Genomic DNA, 14,355 nt, shown 5'->3' on the forward strand with positions numbered 1-14,355 from the left:
GGTTCCTTCTGCCCACTTTCTCCAACCTTGACCCTTCTCCAGAGAATTAGGAGATCCTGGAATAGAGATCATCCAGTTCAGCTTCTTCATTTTACAGTTGGAAATTGCCCAAGGTCACACAGGTAAGAAAGAAGAGCTAAATTTGAATCTAACTCCTTTGTCAGTCAGTTAACAAATACTTATTTAGTGCTTACTTTGCATCCGGCAGTGTACTAGGTGCTGGGGATACAGAGAAAGATGAAAATAGAGTGTCTGTCCTCAAGGAGCTCACATTCTAGTTAGGGATACATGCACAACTAAGTAAATAAAAAAACATATACTAATTGGATTGAAATTAATCTGGAAGGGAAAGACATGCAATTGCAGGGACCAGGCAAGAAATCCTGACAAAGATCTAATGGGTTTTCAATCCAGAAGGAAGCTAGAAAGTAATGGAAAGCTAAAAAAAAAAAAAAAAAGCTTCTTTAGGCTTCTTTTATTGCCCAAAGGACTATAAAACCGTGTGTACCCTTTGACCCCGCCGTGCCGTTACCAGGTCTGTATCCCAAGGAAATCATAAAGGAAGGAAAAGGGCCTACATGTGCAAAAATGCTTGTAGCTACCTTTTTGTGGTAGCAGAGAACAGAAAAATAAGTACAAGACCAATAGTTGGAGAATGGCTGAATAAGTTGTGGTATATGAAGGTAATGGAATATTATTTTCTATAAAAATGATGAACAAGCTAATTTTAGAAAGCCCTCGAGAGATTTACATGAATTGAGGCTGAGCAAAACAAGTAGAACCAGGAAAACATTGTACACCATAACAGCAAGAATGGGCGATGATCAACTATGAAAGACTTGGTTCTTCTCAGTGGTTCAGTGATCCAAGGCAATCCCAATAGATTTTGGATAGAAAATGTTATCTGCATCCAGAAAAACAAACAAACAAACAAACCAACAAACAAACCAACAAAAAACCAAAAAACCAAACCAAAAAAAAAACAACAACAAAAAACTGAGGAGACTGAATGTAAACCAACACATGCTATGTTCATTTCTTTTTTCTGTTTTTTTCCTCTCCCATGGTTTTTCCCTTTTGTTCTCTTCTTTCTCTTTCAAAATGATTCATAAAGCAACGTGTATTAAAATAAATTAGACTTTTAAGACATGCAGCCAGCACACTACACAGCCATGACTTTTAATGTGTCATCCCAGAGTCCCTCAGAAGGCTCTGTATGGTCATATGGGCAGTGATTTGAGCAATCGATAAAAATAACAGGGTGATTGTCAATACTTTCATTTCTGTCAGGAGCTAATGATGTAAATATAGTCAAGCCTAGACATCACGTCACTGATTTCTCAGTCATTAAGAGAGAGCTCAGGCTGTCCACTGATAAGAAAATACCTAAGATTTGTGTTAAGGGGAGTTGGGGCAGAGTAGAAAGGAGATTTGGGGGTCTGCTAAGAAATAATTGTCAAGGATTCTTTTAGTCATGGACAACAAGTTACAGTATCAAGGTTCCTTCTTTTTTTCTGCACTGAAAGATAGGAAAAAATGCAGCTCTGGATTGAAAATTGGGCTTGGACTCAAGAACTGGATTCAAATCCTGCTTCTGACATGTATACTATGGAGGATCAGGAATCAGCCATTTCCTGTGACTGTGTCATTAGCTGTGAAATGGAGATAATTATACCTATGCAAGATATTTCTGTATTTATGTATCCTAACCATGTAGGATATATGTACATCCAAATGAGTTGATTAAATGTGGATCACAGAGAGGTGTAGATAGATATGTCTGGAATATCATCCCATCTCTCTCTTCAATGGAGACTTTGATTCATACTTGAAGGAGAACAGGAAAATGGGGCCATGAGGCTTGACCACTCTATTCTCCTTAAAAGATAGAGGATTAGAATGATATGTGTCTTCTGCTCAAAGGATTAGTCTAGATGAAATAATGTGTAGTTTCAAGTTGCTTGCCCAGACACCATTTCTTAAAGGGGATGATATGTCCCAGTTTTTTACCAAATGTTTGTTGTTCAAAAGACCATTCCATACAGTAAATGGATAGCAAATAAAGAAGTTATACTAATTGGAATATGCTTGACAATACACAGAGTTAATGAATTCTCTCACTGGGAGCAAAATCACTGAGATCAACTGAGAGAAGGGGAGCATCCGATTTCACTTAAGGGGCTACTTAAAATCACCAGGGAGGCAAGCTGAGAAATAGGGATCTGTGGGGTGCTGATTCTTTTATATGTCTGCTTCTATCCAAAGCTCTGTATCTATCTGTTTGTCTTTCTCCATATCTGTCTTTGTCTCTGTCTCTCTCTGTTTCTCCATCTGTCTCTCTGTCTCTGTCTTTCTCTGTATCTCTCTCTGTCTGTCTCTGTCTGACTGTCTCTCTCTGTCTCTATCTCTGTCTCTCTCTCTGTCTCTCTCTCTCTCTGTCTCTCTCTCTCTCTCTCTCTCTCTCTCTCTCTGTCTCTCTCTCTCTCTCTCTCTCTCTCTCTCTCTCTCTCTCTCTCTCTGTCTCTGTCTCTGTCTCTGTCTCTGTCTCTCTCAACATCTGTTTTGAAACAGCAAACAAGGAGCAGGATTCTTCTCGCCCCAGTTCTTGTACCAACTCTTTCCTTCACACTGGCACACAACACTGAGTCATCATCCTCTTTGGCAATAAGCAGAGTCTTCTGCAAATATAATGGACTTGAACCTTGGGTTAAATCTTTCATACTTTCATATCTCCCCCTCAGGGTTATTGTGAACTTTCAGAGAGAATAACATTCATGAGAAAGCTTGAAAACTTCCTAGGATCATAGATGTAGAGCTGGAAGGAACCTTTGAAGCCCCTTAGTCCAATCCTTTTATTTTATAGATGAGATAATGGAGGTCAGGGGAGGTCCATGGTCATACAATTAGCATTATAGGATCAATGATCTACAGCTGGAAGGACCTTAGAGGAAATATAGTTCAGTCAGTAAATTATAAATGAAGAAACTGAGGCCTGGGGAAGTTAAATGACCTAAAGTCACAGAGGCAATAAGCATCCCAGACAACATTTGAACTCAAGTCTTCTGACTCACTTTTATTTCTGCTACACTACGCTGTCTTCTAGTTACTATTGTCTATACTTTAGAGTTTTAAATCATCTTTAGTATTCATGGAAAGACAGCAGGATTGGAAAAGGAATCTTGATTCGTATGACACATCCATAAATGCGGCGTCCAGAAGGGTGAGGTTGTGCTGGGCACTGGTTTGTGCCTGCTCATTCCCTGCAACTCATTCTCTTCCACTTAAAAGAAAAAGGGCAGTTGTGGGATGTTTACCATCCAATGCCCAGGAACGCAAAGCCTACAGAGGCCCCTGCTAAGGCCACAAGGTGATAGGGAGCAGATTATAGACATTTTTTTCCTAAATAGCCAGTGGTACAAGGGTATGATCCTGCCCCTGGAACAGCAGCAAGAGGTAGAGTAATGAGTCTTGGGTGATAAGGGCAAAGAAAGATACTATTATGTTAGAAATTAGTCCCTATTATGGAGAGGATGAAATATGGGTCATCTTCTCTCCCTCCTATTTGTATTGCATGGCTGATTGAGGAGACAGGTCCCCACCTTGGAGAGCACCAACCTTGGGCATCAAAGATCTTTTCAATATCCCAAGATATGTGTCAGAGGTAAACATTTTACTCAGGTCTTCCTGACTCTTAAACCATTCCCCTGTAAACCAAATCTTCACGGTACTATTTATTCAGTTTTTTCATGTCTAACTTGGAGTTTTCTTGGCAAAGATACTGGAGTGTCGTGCCATTTTTTTCCAGGTCATTTTATAGATGAGGAAACTGAGGCAAACAGGGAAAAGTAATTTACCCAGAGTCCCACAGCTAAGTAAGCATCTGAAGACAGATTTAAATGCAGGAAGATGGGTCTTCTGATTCCAGACCAGAGCGCTAACCGCTGTACCACCTACTTGTTTCTATATTTTTGTATCTTAAGTATGTAAACCTAGAAGGACTCACTTTTCTCCTCTGTAAAATGAATGATTCATATGATCATAGATGTAGAGTTGGAAAGATTTTGTAAACTATCACTCCAATTTTAAGTCACAAGCATAATAAATAGGTAAACTCAGGATTTGAACCAAGAACACATGACTTCAAGTTTGGCATTCTTTCACTACCACCACCACCACCATCATCATCACCACCTTATCAATATGCTCATTACATTATTTTCCCCAATTAATAAGCAATTATCTTCGCTTCTTCCCATGGTCCCTCTCCTCCAAATGAGAAGAAAACAATTATAACAAATATACAAAATCGAGAAAAGTGAATTCTATCAATAGCCACCACCAAGCATATGTCATGTGCATCCGGGGCCATCACCTCTCCTCTGAGCCCTTTCCAGCCTCAGAGGTCCCTTATGGCTCTAATTCTGTATGGCCTTGAGATTCTATTCTCGACTGAATGTGAGCCCATGGGGGTGGGGTGACCTCTGTACATATTAGTTTTATTTCCCAGAGGCAGAGCCTACCTTCTGAGAGACTAAGAAGGCTGACTTTGTCTGGTACCTTTCAGTCTCCACTTTCATCACCCTGCCTGCCAGGGATTTGTTCTTTGTCCCAGTCCCCCAGGGACCAGCTTTTGTCTGGCTGTAACTAATCTGTGCTAAAGTATTAACTATTCAGTATTTAGGGTAGAAGACTTTTGAATTCCAGGGCTAAAGGGATGAGTGGTGGAACTTCAGGTACTCTGCATATTTAGGACAGAAATTAATCACCAGTTGCCCCTTGCCCCTCACCCCACCCCAAGAGAGGAAATACATGTCCTGTGTACTTGGATAATAAGCTGATGGCTCAAGGCTGACGCCCCAGGACCTGGCTCCATTGGAGCAACTTAACTTCAATTCCCATTGACACAGCTTGTGTTTTACATCCTCCCAGAGGAAGCAGACATTTTAGGAAACATCCAAATTCAGCTCATTTCTGGCTCCCTCCTAGATTGATTCAAATCAGATCCCTTACTACTAACCAAAGCTTCTGATAAGTATTTTAAACATTAAGCATATGCATTGCAGGAATATAGAAGAACCTGTCTGAGAGTAAGTTCAATGGCAAGATAATAGAACCAGTTCCTTTTTCCTTTCCAGAAAAGTCAGCCTTCCTCCTGCAGCCTTTATTATTATTATTATTATTATTATTAATGCTGATGGAATTTCTTGTTTTTACAGTATATCTGTTCCCCAGTAAATCTTTGTCCCACTATAGTCCTAGAACTACACTTCAAAATAATGAATTAAAAAGAGAGGGGGAAAAAAAAACAACAACTATTCAACAAACTAACCAATGGAACAACTGAATGGAGCAATTTACACAATGCCATATGCCCACCATCCCCTGCCTCTGTCAAACTCAGTCAAGCTTGGCCATTGTTGTTGTTACTGTTTCCACTCTCGTTGCTACAGTTACTGTTTCCTGGTTCTTCTTACTACACTTTGTATCAGTTCATATAGTGCTGTGTATAATTCTCTGTAATCTTCAGGCATCACTTCCTAAGGGTCAGAAATATTCTATTAAGTTAATGTTCATTACTTCATTAAAGATTGCCCAATTGTAAATATTTTATTTCCAATTCCTTCCTCTCTCTCTTTCTCTTTCCTTTCTTCTTCTTTCTTCTTGTTCTTTTTCAACAATCGTTGACTTCTTTGTCTCTCTTGTTCTTATGTGTATAGACGCAAACTATTAATAGGGAAAGACTCAGTAGCAAAAATAGAGTGGAAAGATTTTGGTAAAGAATGCCCCATCTACTTGATTTTCTCTTCTCTAGTCTCAGATCATGCATTGATCACCACATCCTAGGCACAGGATCTGTCTCAGCTGCAGTTCTATTTGGGACAGCTGCTACTGCTACTATAGATACTGATAGTTCTGTCATCACAATCTTGGACATGACTCTCATACCTTCAGATCTTCTTCTATTTTATTTCTAGCAATCTTGGCTCTTTTCCAATAAGCAAATGAATTTTGGGACCTGGCACTATAGAGAAATAGGTCTTTTTCTATCATCCATTTGTCCTATGCCCGTAGCATCATGAGAAAGTGATTCTTTTCCTATTCCTGTGGTTTTCTGCTGTGCATATATATATATATATATATATATATATATATATATTCTGAATTATTATTCTGAATATATATATATATACATATATATGCATATATGTATATATATATATTCAGAATATATTATCTATGTCCATGTCAAAAGCTCTAGATAATTAACAAAAAAATCTGGGCTAATGAAAAATAGGAAGGAAAATTCTTTTTAGAATTTGAAATGTGGCTTCAGAAAACCTGATGCATCCTAGCATTGCTACTTGATAATTGAGAACTCTTTTTGATTTTTGTTATTTAGTTGTTTTCAGTTTGTCTGATCTCATTTGAGGTTTTCTTGGCAGAGATAATGGAGTGGTTTGCCATTTTCCTTTTTCAGATTATTTGACAGATGTGGAAACTGAGGCAAATAGGGTAAAATAACTTGCCCAGGATGACATAGCTAGTAAATATCTGAGGCTGTATTTGAATTCAGGTCTGTTGACTCCAGGCCTGTTGTTCTATCTACTGCACGACCTACCTACGTGCACCTTGGCTACATCCATTTGCCTCTCTGAACCTTAATTCCCTCTTCTTTGGAATGGAACTGGATGGGATTACAACATGATTTCTAATGTCCCTTCCACTTTTCTCTACATAATCAGGAAATAGTCTAAAAGTTCCAACATGGAATCAAAAAAAATTGTAGAATAATCCTATCTAGAGCTAAGGTCATAGTGAAGTTCAGAAGGAAAGCAGAAACAGCTGGAGCACACCTCTGTCCTTTGGTTTCAATATGTGCTTGCCATTGCCTTAAGAGTAGGAGGACACTATTAATCAGATGATCCAGAAGAATCAGGGAAGAGTTATGGTCAAACAGTTTAGAATGAATAGGGTAGTCAATACAACTCACTGATTTGATTGATTCTGCCTTCCTCCCTCAAAATCAAATAAGTTCTTTCTTTTAATGAATGGTTTACTAAAGAGACTGCAACAAGAGGTGTTTGGGGGAAAATGCAAAATCAGATAATATGATGTTGCAATATCTTAAAGCATCATTTGTGTGAGTTAGAAGCATTCAATGTACAAACCTTTAACGGGAAGTCACTCAACGGCCACAGAAGAGCCAATGACTCTGATACCAATTCTATTGATCCATCTCCTTGGAGTGGAAGTATTTATTCAAGGTCTCCTATTGGTGAGGGACTGAGATAATAAGTAGCTCCTGTTCTCACAGAGCTTTCCTTCTCACTAGGGATGCAGGGTAGAGCTAGTCTGTTCAAATCTGAAAATGATGATGATAACATAACTATAATATGCCCAATTTTAATCAATTTAACAAGCATCGATTAAGTGTCTATTTCATGCCAGATTTGACATAATTTTCCAAACTGAAGATCTATAGAGCTGTTTTGCTTATCCCATTGTTCTATGCCTGTAAAACCTGGATAGTACCAGTGCCTTGTCAGGAAACTTAATCGTTTCCATTTGAATTGTGTTAGGAAGATACTGAAGATCTCCTGGCAGGATAAGATACAACACTCTTTCTTGAACTAAACTGCCAAGCATTCAAACTCTACTGCAGAAAACAGAACTTCATTGGACTGGCCATATTGTTCAAGTGGCAAATGTACTCTTGCCAAAAAGATTTATTTTATGAAGAACTCACACCGGGAAAGTGCTCACAAGGTAGTCAGAGAAAGAGAAGAGAAAAAGGTTCCATGCATGAAAGGCTGATTATCCAAAGGAGAGGGTGCAGGAAATGGAAGGCTACTTAGGAGAAATAGTCATAGGTTTTCAAAAGATTATCAAAGATTTGTCTTCAGTTATACATGGCGTCCTTGTAACCAAGTAAAGGTACAAAACAAAATGTCTATCTAGCACATTGATGAGAAAATCAGAGTCTCCAGAGATGTTGTTTAGTCATATAATGACCTCATTTGAAGTTTTCTTTGGCGGAGATCCTAGAGTAGTTTGCCATTTCTTTCTCCAGCTCATTTGACAAATGAAGAAACTGAGGCAAGCAGAGTAAAATGACTTGCCCAATATCACACAGCTAGGGAATGTCTGAATTGAATTTAGGTTGTCCTGATTCTAGGCCTGACACTCCATCTACTGAGTCAACTAGCTTCCCCTAAGATGGTAAAAAAGCTTTAAATCCAAAAGTTTTATCTGATCTCTTGTTGATTATATTTGCTCTTCTTTATCTACAATATGCTGAATATCTTTAAAGTGGTTACTCTGAACAATTTTAGTATAAATAGTCCCTTATATGATTCAGCCTCCAAAGGAAATCAGATCTTGCAATACTAGTAGTGAGCCCCCTGCATTCTGAATATTATTTTTATTATTTATCTCTAGTTATACGTAACTCGAGAGTGTCTTGTTCTTGTCCAGAATGATTAGTGTCTGCTCAGATAAGCATTTCTTGTCCTTTATATGGCCAAGAGCAAGGTGTTCCTTTCAAGGATCCTAGTGATCTCCCTCTTATATTAGTAAACAGCTGGATGAGTTCAAGACCCTGCTCCTTTTGAGCCCTAGTGGGTTCAATGGCTGATGATGAGCTCTGACTCCCAAGGCAGTCTTTCATTAGACTCCTGCCTGAGTTACTTGCTTCTGTGGCTGTGTTCTTACTCTATAGGAGAAGAAGCATTAGCAGCCACAGCTGTGTCACTTGGGAACAAGCTTTGTGTCTTTGCCTTTTGAGAGATCTCTGATGGAGGATGGGTAGGAACAGAAATGTCGCTAAGTATACACACGGCGTGGAGAACGACTGTCCCGATATTTGTATATGTCTTTTTTAGAACCATATAACCTGTCCCTGCCCCCATACCTTGGATTTAGTATAATATTATCTCTGTGAATTTGTAAAGAGTATGGATTGTTTATGTGATTGTTTGTTTTCTTTCTATATATTTAGCACCTAGTGCTGTGTGGGCACTAAATGAATGCTTATTGATCCAGTTATTGATGAATTAACTCTGATTTCCGGAATCCCTACTATTAGCTGCCTCAGAGGAGGTGTGAAATATATCCACAAAAATAAGAAAATTAGCCATTAAGATTGAGGGGGGGGTAGGAAACATCCCTCTAAGATGTCATTTCCCCCCCCTGAATTTAGAGATTTCCACTACTCCAAGCATACCACACCAGATCTCCTTTGGGTGAATTTCAAAATTCCTGCCATTTTATGGAGAACTATATTCTACTGACCTTGAGAGAGATTTCTCTCCTGCGGGATTCCCTCATTATTCAATTCCATCAAACCCTGCAATCCAGCATTTTAAGCTTGCCAACTTGAGAGACTCTTGTAAATGGGTATATTTCCATAAACCTACACAATAGGACTAATTGCATGGGCTTACAATGTAATCCTGAGGTCGTTTGATTACTAGCTGGGTTCTACCATGAAAGTGCACATTAATTATTTAAAAGATGGACTTATAATTATTGTAAGCCTTAAGTAATTACCTATAATTTTGGCAAGTGTTAGAAAAACTGATAGTCTAGCAAATTCAGGTTTTAGTCATTAGGAAGCTCATAATTACATTTAAATTGCAAAATGAGAATTATGCAATTTATCTCCCCAATAATGCATAAACATTACAGTGATTGTAGGTTTTAATGGACTATATTATTACAAGAGAAAGCAGAGCAGCTCTGGGCAGTAAGGGGCAATTTAAGTCCACCCCTATTACATTTCATCTTAACTGCTGATCCCTTACTGGGACTCTGTCCACTTTGTTCCACCAATGAGTGTCTATAACTACGATGTTCTTTTCTTTTCCCATGAAATTGGGGGGTTTCTTAGGGGGAAGGTACAGAGAGAATCTAAGGGATATAAAATTATAAATATCAGAAGGCTGTAGAGATGAGTATGTACCAGTTAAAGCAAGAAGCACATGTTCCATGCATATGGCACTAGTTTACAAAACACATTTCACAGATATTCTTTTTTATTTGATGCTCATAATATCTTTTGGAAGGGAAACAGACCAGATATTATTATCCCCATGTTACATATATACAAACTGAAAGTCAAGTTAACAAGCATTTATTAAGCACCTACTTAGTACTATAACCTCACCAAGATACAACAAAAGGCAAAAATAGGCCCGTCCTAAAGGAGCTGAGATTCCAAAACAGGAGACAACTTGAAAACAACTATTGGAGGCAATAAAAGAGGGAAGACTCCAAATGGGAGGGAGCGGTCAGAAAAAGGCAACTCATAGAAATTGAATTTTAACTGAAACATGAAGAAAGCCAGGGAAATCCAGTAAAGAAAGAGAGCCAGTCATGGGGGACAACAAACACCAAAGATCCTGAACCAGGAGCCAGACTGTCATGTGCAAGGAACAGCAGCAAAGCCAGGGTAGTTGGAAATTCATAGTGAAAAAATAGGAACACTTCATGAATTTGGATGTCATCTTTGCATTGAGGCCATGCTAATCTCTGCCTCATTCCAATTTTAGCAAAGGTGCTGTCACAGTAATACAAAATAAGGTACTGAATATAAGAAAAGTTAAGTATAGACTATGTGCTGATATTGTGTCCTTTGAATTTTTTCCTCCTTGTAGAGGAATGGATTGGATTTTTACATTCATTCATTCGTTCTTTGATGCATTCATTCATTGGTTCCTTTGTTCATTTATGCATTTATTCATCCAACAAATATTTTATTCCATTCAATTGACTAAAGACTTGTTAATCACCTACTACCATGTGAATAAAACGTATATTTTAAAACACAATTACATGACTTTACTTTGGCCGACTATACTTATTTATTTCTTTTTTGAGGGAGAGGAGGGAAGTTATGAGTGGAGAGTTGGAGAGAGTGAGGTCAATGATATTGATGACAAAATAAGGAAGGAAAAAGGCATTAATGAGACATTTAATAAATTCATGGTAGAGAGCAGAAGAAAGTTCAAAAGGGGATATTAGTATTAAAACTACCACATTAAATTATGTAATTATGTTTTTCTGCTCTTATTTTTCTATGGGAACTTAGAGATCTGTTAATGTTTTTTCAGGTTTAGAATAAGGAAAAAGAAACATTTTAAAAATAACTTCCTACTTGCCTAGGACTGTGTTAAATACAGAAGCAGTACATTATTGTGGCTGAGAAAGACCTGTGTTCAAGTCCTACTTCTTACATATAGGTTCCTAATATTCTAGGTAATGTCCTAAAATTTTAAGTTGCAGAAAAGAACCTGGCTTGTATTCTAGAGAGTTTCTTTATCTGAAAGTTCCTTGAACCACTGTAATCACAGACCTGATCTAGGAATACTAATAATAAATTCTTTGAATTAATAATGACTCAATAAATGCCACGGACAGAAATAGAACAAAGGAAAGGCATTTTCTTAATAGAATGGGGGCTGAGCCAATATCTGATTGAGAAATTCATATATCTATATAGTCTCTATCTATCTATCCATTTATCCATCCATCTTATTCATCCATCATCTTTCTGTCTATATCTATCTATCAATGTCATAGATCAAGAAGAGAAGCAATAGCATAAAGAAGCAGGGCTAAAAGCAAAGAGGAAGCCAGATCTGAGAGCCAGAGAGCTTAGTAATTTTGGGGTGTCCTGGTATTGGATAATTTAAATATGAAAGGTAAGAATTGAGCATTTAAATAGTACCCCCAGTCCTTACTCCCTAGTAGGCTATACATCCTCTAGCTGCTACAAATAGAAATAACCATGTCTTATGGCTTCAAGTATCATGCTGTTTCTCTTATACTACACTGTTTCTGCTACTTAAAGATGATCCAATTTCACATATATGTATTGTGATCTCTTTTACCTCAATTGCAGAGATTTACATTAAGCTACTTTTTTTTTTTATTTCTTGGGTGGGAGTAGCTTCTGTTGTATTCTGCATATTCTTTAAGTATAACTTATAATTAGGTAGTTGATGACAGAAGGCTAAAAATAAAGAAGAAAATAATTGGCATTATTAGCTATTAAGACCATACAACATCACTCTTGGCTTATCTGCAAAATTCAATAAATAATTGGAGTATATCTCCATTCCAGAAATGCTCATGCTACACATAGACAACATATTCTAGGGGCCTGGAGTGAAGAAATGGGTTACAGAAAAGAGTGGAGAAACATTACTTTATACCTAGAATTACTGGGTGACAGTTTTTCACTGAATGAAACCAATCTCTCTGAGACCTAACTTTTCAAGAAGAGATGTCCTGACCTGATTTTCATTCCCATCCCTAATTGTTCTTGAGCAAAACTCATTTTGTTGGAATGGAGATTACCCAAATTTAATTGGTTTATAGCAGAGGTTCTCAAACTACCGCCTATGGGCCAAATGCGCTGGGTTATGGCAAATGAGCTGAGGGGTGGAGACAGAGTGTGAGTTTTTTTGTTTGTTTGTTTGTTGTTACTGTAATCTGGCCCTCCAACAGTCTGAGGGACAGTGAACTGGCCTCCTATTTAAAAAGTTTGAGGACCACTGGTTTATAGGCTAAGAGATAGCAAACATGGAAACCAGGCAGATAAATGACATGGCAACCATTCATGGAGGTTATTTTCATGGCAAGATTTGGTTTAATTCTCATAAATGTTTTTGCATATATGGATAAGGTTGGGAGAAACGGGTCTTAAAACTTGTTGAATGCTCTCTTTTACCTCATCTAAAGCTGTATCTCATTGGCTTCTGGGACCTATAATATCAATCATATAACTTGGTGAATTTAATTTCTTTAGATGACTTTAAATTCTACTGGTGGTCCTATATTTTGAGGAACCTCATGGTGCAAGGGAGACAGTGTGGAAAAATGGGAGGAGCCCTTTCTGTCTTTAAATCCCACTGCTGAAGCTCTCTGCTTATCTCATCAGAGGTAAGCCCGTTCTAGTTTCTGAATCTCAGTTTGCTTGTCTATAAAACAATGGAGTCAGACCAGAGGCATCTCGGCTTTCTTTCAACTCTAGATGTGGTTCCATTCAGTTTTTCATTCTTTGTTCACTTGGGTTGTTCTCTGTGTCTTATTTGGAATTTTCTTGGCAAAGACATTGGAGTGATTTGCCATTTCCTTCTCCAGATTATTTTACAGATGAGGAAACTGATACAAACAGGCTTAAGTGACTTGTCCAGGGTCACATAGCAATAAGTGTCTGAAGCCATATTTGAATTCAGGAAGAAGAGGCTGTCTTCCTGATTTCGGGCTAGGCAAGCTATCTCTTGCACCACATAACTGCCCAACTTTAAATATATAATCCTTTGATATTCCTGTAGAGTAATAGACCAAAATTTTCTTGGTGCTCCCAATAGACAGTGCTCCAGTTCCCATTTTCATGCCTTTATATTGGTTGTCTCCCTTGCTCAAGACATTGTTCCTTCTCAACTCTTACCCCTTCTAGACGGAGCTCCCTTGTAGCTCAGCCGGAGTCCTTTTCCTTTATTCTTTATGTACTTGCTTATACTTATAGTCACATCTCCCTCATTAGAATATAAGCTCTTTGAGGGCAGGGGCTTTTGTACTTATTTTCTTGTGTCCCCAACATTTTTCACGGGGTCTGGTACATAATAAGTGCTGAATAAATGCTTGTTGACTGATACATGTATATGGTAACTTGGCTTCCATTCCTGTTTTCCTTGGAGGAAAAATGCCTTTCTTTACACATCAACTGTCGACTGGAGTGGTTGCTATGGGAAAATTGGTGAGGTTCCCTGGTGGGATAAACACTATACTCTGTTCTAGGTGAAGAAATAGTCTTTTGAACCATTTTAAAGTTATTAAAGGTTGTAAGAGCCTCCCTCCTGCTTTGAATTCCTTTTACAATGCCCAGGCTAGAAGGTATCATTGATTAGTTGGGTAGGATGGCCTCCCTTTCAGAAATGAGGAGCCTGTTCGTGGGCCGTTTTCCTCCCATCCCCCAGCTTCTCAGGAGATGATAATGAGCTCCTGGAACTCTGTGGTGGAGAGTGAAGAAGACTAGACTCAGCGAAAGGCTGGGGGAAATATGTGGAGTCAGGCTCTCAGCAACAAACAAATTAGTGAGAATGAGGAGAGCTACCAGTTAGCTATGTCATTAACCCCAAACCATGTGGGTTTTTAATGAACCAGTTAATGAACCTTTCCATTACCGAAAGGGGGTACAGGAAAAGTGAGGTTATGCTTATAAACCTGATGGAAGGACTCCAGATAGCAAAATAAAATAAAATAAAATAAAATAATTCCTTTTTTCTGTGCCATATTCTATAGGAAAGAATAATGGGTTTAGAATTTAGAGATTTAAATTTGAATCTT

At 38.2% G+C, this 14,355-nt stretch overlaps 1 non-coding gene across 1 annotated transcript; it reads right to left on the reverse strand.

Moving 5' to 3' along the window:
- Positions 1 to 10,470: 10,470 nt before the first annotated feature.
- Positions 10,471 to 10,573, reverse strand: LOC141541996 (U6 spliceosomal RNA). The gene has a single exon (XR_012482005.1). It is a non-coding gene; the product is annotated as a U6 spliceosomal RNA (small nuclear RNA).
- Between the last annotated feature and the right edge of the window lie 3,782 nt (positions 10,574 to 14,355).

This window comes from Sminthopsis crassicaudata, chromosome 4, assembly GCF_048593235.1.
Source record: "Sminthopsis crassicaudata isolate SCR6 chromosome 4, ASM4859323v1, whole genome shotgun sequence".
In the NCBI taxonomy this organism is placed as follows: domain Eukaryota; kingdom Metazoa; phylum Chordata; class Mammalia; order Dasyuromorphia; family Dasyuridae; genus Sminthopsis; species Sminthopsis crassicaudata.